The following is a 5923-nucleotide window of genomic DNA, read 5'->3' on the forward strand; positions in this document are numbered from 1 at the left end:
GGCCTGGACTGCCCCGCCCCGGGGAGGAGCCACGCCACCGCCGCGCGCGCGCGCGCAGGGCGGAGCGCAAGCGCGCCCCCTCCCCGCCACTCTCATGGGGGGTGGAGCCTCAGGCGCACAGGCTCTGCCGCGGTGAGGGAGCGCGTGCACACCTACCCCTGGGAAAGAGGCGGGGCCGTTGCGCGCGCGCGCGAGATGGGGGCGTGGAGCCGGAGCAGGCGCGCGCTGAGGCGGAGCCGGGCAGGTGGGGAGGGGCGGGAGTGTCGTCCCCCATCGCAAACAGACTCAGAAGCAGTAGCGCGGGTGGCCCTTATGTCGGGCCGCTGGCTGAACCGGCTCGGGGCGGACAGGGCGCAGTGTGAGCCGCCATGTTGTGCTTACCCCCTGCCCGCCTGGCAGCAGAGCCCCGTGGGAAGGTGCCTGTCCCTTGCGCGGCTGCCCCTGCACTGAGGCCCGAGGGAGCAAACACTTCGCTGGACGTGGTGCTGCTGCTGCCCGTCCGTCCCCGGCGCGGAGCTGCCCGGCTGGGCTCGCATGTCCCCGCCAGTGCCTCGGGTCGGTATGTGTTTTTGTCTTGTGCACGCGGGGTGCCTGGTTGTTGCAGCCCGAATCTAGCCCAGATCAGCCGGGTCCAGACACTTTCCTGGCTATTGCACATTAACGCCACGTTCTGCACAGGGCAAGTGTGTCGCTAGCATAGCTCACACCTGCCACTGTGCGGCTGATGTCATGCGCGCGGACACACACAGAGCACACAGGAGTTGGCTGCTGAACACCAAGTTCATGCCTGACCGGAGTCAAGCCTGTCACGCAATGCCTGGTGTGTCTCCTTGTGCACATACTAGGGTGACTGGAGAGCAAGTGTGAAAAATCGGGACAGGAGGTGGAGGGTAATAGGAGCCTGTATAAGAAAAAGACCCAAAAATCAGGACTGTCCTTATAAAATCGGGACAGCTGGTCACCTTAGCACATTGTCCCTGCCATTGCATACTGGAGCTGTGTCCACTGGAACTGGTATGTATGTGCTAGTAAGCCCAAGTGTGTCTGTAACACTCCCAACAGCTTGGCTGCTGTGCACTGAAGCCCAACAGAGATGCTTCCCAGTAAGTGCCTGATGTCTCTCTTTCACTGGCATATGCGCATGGAGTACCTGGCTGTTATGTACTGAAGTCATGTCCAGCACAGCTCATGCGCTAGCACAGGCTACAAGTCTCTGCCACAGTAGACACAACTGCACAGATCACTTTATTGGGCTCTGCCCATGGAAAAGATTTCCTGATCTACTCCAAACTCCATACTGGGTGGGGAAGAGATGAGTTTCTTGGTATTCTGACAATACCTCTGTTTCTTCATGTTTTACCCCTCCCACACACACACACACAGTTTTATGCCCTGGCATTCATTTAATTCACCTTGCATTAAATCACCATATGTAAATCTGGACCAAAGAACCTATAACAAAAGTGGTCCACAAACTTACCTATCCTCAGAATTGCTGCCTGAAATTCAAGCATATGGAGACTTTCTCACACCATCATCGGAACTACCTTCAAAATCTCTGGACTGTCAGTTCATAGGTGCCACAGATGTCATCCCAGTAAAATATCACTATGGAAGTGGCACAGAATATAGGAGGAAAAGAGTCTAGAAATCCCAAAGAAGACGGTTCTTCCTCTCTAGCCAGCTCAATTTTCTTAAGACCTACATTATTTTCCCACATTAGAAAACACATATTTAATGTCTGTTTTGTCCCCTCAAATGTAAGATGGAGTGGTGGGAGAGTAACAGAGAAGAACCGCAAAGTGAACACTGTTAGGCTTTCCCATTTCCAATGGGAAATGAGTAAAGGAGAAGAACCGCAAAGTGAACGCTGTTAGGCTTTCCCATTTCCAATTTTAAAGACCTGAGAACTCCAGTATGCCATAAATATAATTGTATTATTTTTTCATTAGCATAAACTTTAAATTCTATTTTGACATTTATATATGTAACAACAGCTTCCAGAGCATACTGAAAAATTGTAACTTTGTAGAATGAGGAGAGTAAGCTTGCATTTCTTGATGCACTCCAAGAATGGCCACTTCTCACTCCAATATGTTCTGTCAAAGCCTACTGTTAAAGGTCAGAATCAATCCAATCAATAGGCTTTATTCTATGAATCACTTTCTGGAAAATAATATATTCCATTATTTTAAGGTAACTAGATTATACACTGTAATGAGAGTTTATTTTAAACAAAATATTTGGAGTCATGTTGAAACTTGAGAAATAATGAATCCTACTACATTAACTTACTCCATTTGCTTGTGGCTACAGCCTGCAAGCTTTGGAGCCAAACAAATTCCTTCTTCAGGTGTTGGCAGAATCTTTTTGTCTAAGAATATGTATACTTTGTCTTATTTATTAAATCACTAAAATGTCCAAATATATACATGCGTTTATTAAATTGTCAACATTTATTTTGTACATTTGTTGCTCTTACGAGTCTTCTTTTGCAATTTTCTTTGCACAATTGCAGGGAAACAGACATCCTTCTAGGCAATAAAATTAATGTTATAATTTTTATTTGAAGAAAATATGATTTAAAAGAAACGTTTATTTTGACTAATAAGCTTTTCTAGTGAAGACATAATGCTTTTTAGAAATATTGCATTAATAATCCATAAACAAATTGCCTCTAAATAAATCAGCAAATCTGTTCTTATTATTTATGAGTCATTCAAAAATTGCTAATGTTTTGGATTGGTTTGTACATCACAGGCTTTTGTTCTTGTCCCTCACAAAAACGAGAGGGAGGGTCTCTTGTTATCCAATATGACAATAAGTTGGCTTCACAGACTTACAAATTCATTACTTTGTGGGGACAGGGAAGGAGACGGGTACTGAAAGGAGGATATTACTGTTTTCCTTCTGCAGATTAAATAAATGAAGAGAAAACTGAGGCAGAGTTACAAAGAGGATGTAAAGGATGGAGAGCACCCGAGTAGGGAATTATTGAGCTAAATGAAATTGAGGAGTGGGAGAGGAAGAAATATAGGTTGCAACTTTTGAAGAATTAGGTTATTTGAAAGTTATTCATTTCAGATTCAGAGCAGCTGGAGAGATGCAACTCTTGCCTGAAGAAGAGTTTCCTCAAGATATGAGAGCTTCTCTGGAGAACACTTCAAAAATGAAAGAGTTTAAATTATTATTATTTATACTTCAGTGGCACATGGAGGCATATCACCCATTGTGGAATTTACTATACAAAACAAGTAAGGATGGTCCCTGCTCAAAACACCTTACAGCTATTCTTGAATGTTTTCATGATACTCCTAAGTACTGGGATAGGAGGTTGTTCTTAAAATGTTTTTTTGCTAACTTCTTGTCCTGATTAATCTAAAAACTAATTAAATCCCCACTTTAATAAACTAAAAACTCAAAAGCAGTTCCTGCTGGATGTGATTTGCAAACTTGTCTGCACCTGCACTTAATGCAGTTCCTGAAATCCCTTGTTTTTCAGGTTGTGCTATGAAGGATGTGCCAGTGATCAAAGAAGGCCTTTGGTACCTTTTAAACGTACTCAAAGAAAGTGCATTATGACATTGTGATATTTGTGTAATGATCTGATGCCTCCGCATTTGGAAGGTGTTTCTGGTAACTTAATATTTTGCAAAACACAGAACAACTTAAACTCAGAACAATCCCTTAAAAGAAAGGCCACATGCAACTCTACAAGTGATCATTCCAGTCCTAGGGACACGAGCAGACAGATCAGGATTTTTCACATTTTTTTGAAATCCAATACAGTACTTCTCAAATTACAACCCTAGCTATTGACTCAATGCATGGAATTTTTTTTTTTTTTTTTAAAAAGTCATTATTTTTATCAGACTTTGTAAAAAGTGTGGAAATATATTAAAAACTGGGACTGTCTATCCATCCTTAAGAAATTTAGGAATTAAAATTATTTTTCACTAGAGGATAATCTAAACAAAAATTGACCAGAGCCTTTTCCATGGATACTGTATATTTCACAGCTCCAAGACAGTACCCACTGATATTTCCATTTTAATTGAATGGGAAAACAAAACAAAAACAATTGCAGTTCATAAATTGTGGAATTTCTGTCCTCTTTGTCCATATAAAACACAAATGTTAGTTTCTTCAGTGCTTATATTGAAAACAAGTGTAGTGAAGTTTTATTACTTTAAGCGGATTGTGCTTTTATTTATCATGATGTAAGTGAACATTATTTTAATCTAGTCATGTCAAATTTTAATTTAAATGCTTCTGATGCATAGAAAAGATGGCTTTCTGTATCCTCAAATTCACTCACGATGAACGTTAGTTTTACTTCCTAACCTGTAAAATCCTGCCCTAGTGCATTAGATAACCCCAGAGCACTATCATTTTTATGTTGCCTGTTCTGTTCTGACTAAGTTTAAGACATACTCTCTACAGTACTTTTTATAGGAAGATTTCATTGTGTTTGACATTACATTTCATCAAAAACTTTAGTGGCTGAAATGAAAACACAGAGAACAGCAGTAGAGTACAAGTGCCTGGAGATCACTGTTACAGGCCAGCTACACAGGCCTCTCCATTCTGCACTAGCTAGGCAGCAGGTTCATATCTTCCCCTTACATTATGAGCAAGTTATGGTAGAAGTTCTTTTATTACTTGCATTTTTGCTGGCTGCACAACTCACACTAAATGTCACAGTTCTCCTTACAAGCTCTGAGATAGACATGAGGCATGTTGTTTAGGAACTTACCTCCAAGATGGGTGAAAGTTTTATATTCTCAGCCTTTTCAGAAAGAGCCACGTTCCAGATCTCAGGAAAATCACAAGTTTAAGCATCACTGGACTGTTTTACTACTAGATTTCCCCTTAATCTGATTGAGTTATAAGAGGGGCTTTGGCTCCAAGATTTGCCTGTCCTTGATAAGAAATCAAATCAGTACCCAGGACGCACAAATTTTAGAATAGCTTCCCTTGATGCAAAGAAAACAAGCATCTCTGCAGTGGTGAGCTGGAACCGGTTGTTAAATTTAGAAGCTGGTGTAGAACCATCTGTTAAAGGGGCGGGTAGGTGGGCAAACAACTCCGGTCCGCGGGCCACATCTAGCCTGTGGTACCGTCCTGTCTCTAGCCTGAGCTCCCAGCTGGGTAGGCTCCCCAGCCCCTCCCCCACTTTCCCCCACCTCACAGAGCTGCAGTGTTTCGAGCTGCTGGCACCAGCACTCTGGGCAGCTATGCAGCTCCTGCTGCTTTGAACGGCATGGTAAGGGGGTGGGGCTGCGAGCTCCAGTGGGCTGCGCAGCATCCTTACATGCTGTCCTGAGCAGCATGGTAAGGGGACTGGGCCAGGGCTGAGAGGAGGAGTTGGATAAGGCAGAGGCTGGGAAGGGAGCAGTTGGAGGGGGTGGAGGTTCTGGGGGGTGGTCAGGGGACAGGGAATGGGGGCGTTCAGGTAGACATGAGTTCCGGGAGTCTGTCGGGGTGGTGGTGGATGGGGTCAGAGGAGTCAGGGCACAGGGAGCGGGGTGAGTTGGGTAGGGATGGGGAAGAGTCCTGGGGGGGGGAGTTTGGGTGGGAGGTCTCGGGAGGGGGTGGTAAGTGACAAGAAGCGGGGGATGGGGGTTGATGGGTTGCTTGCGGCTCTTGCGGGTTCTGAGAGGGGCAGTCGGGGGAAGGACATGGGTGGGGGTCGGATGTGGGGGGAAAAGCTGTTTTGGGAGGCACAGCCTTCCCTACCTGGCCCCTGTCTGTTACAGCTATCCCCCTATTCCATTTTGTCTCTTACAGCTGTCCCCATACTCCATTTTTGTTTTTGTTCTCCTGTGGCCTCCCCTCCCTGGCTGTTAAGTTGTTTAGCAGGGCCACTGCCCTTCTCAAAGGGAGGGTCCCTTAAAGTTGTTTACCAAGAGCCATTGCCCTT

The sequence above is a fragment of the Chelonoidis abingdonii genome, chromosome 8 (assembly GCF_003597395.2).
Source record: "Chelonoidis abingdonii isolate Lonesome George chromosome 8, CheloAbing_2.0, whole genome shotgun sequence".
Lineage (NCBI taxonomy): Eukaryota > Metazoa > Chordata > Testudines > Testudinidae > Chelonoidis > Chelonoidis abingdonii.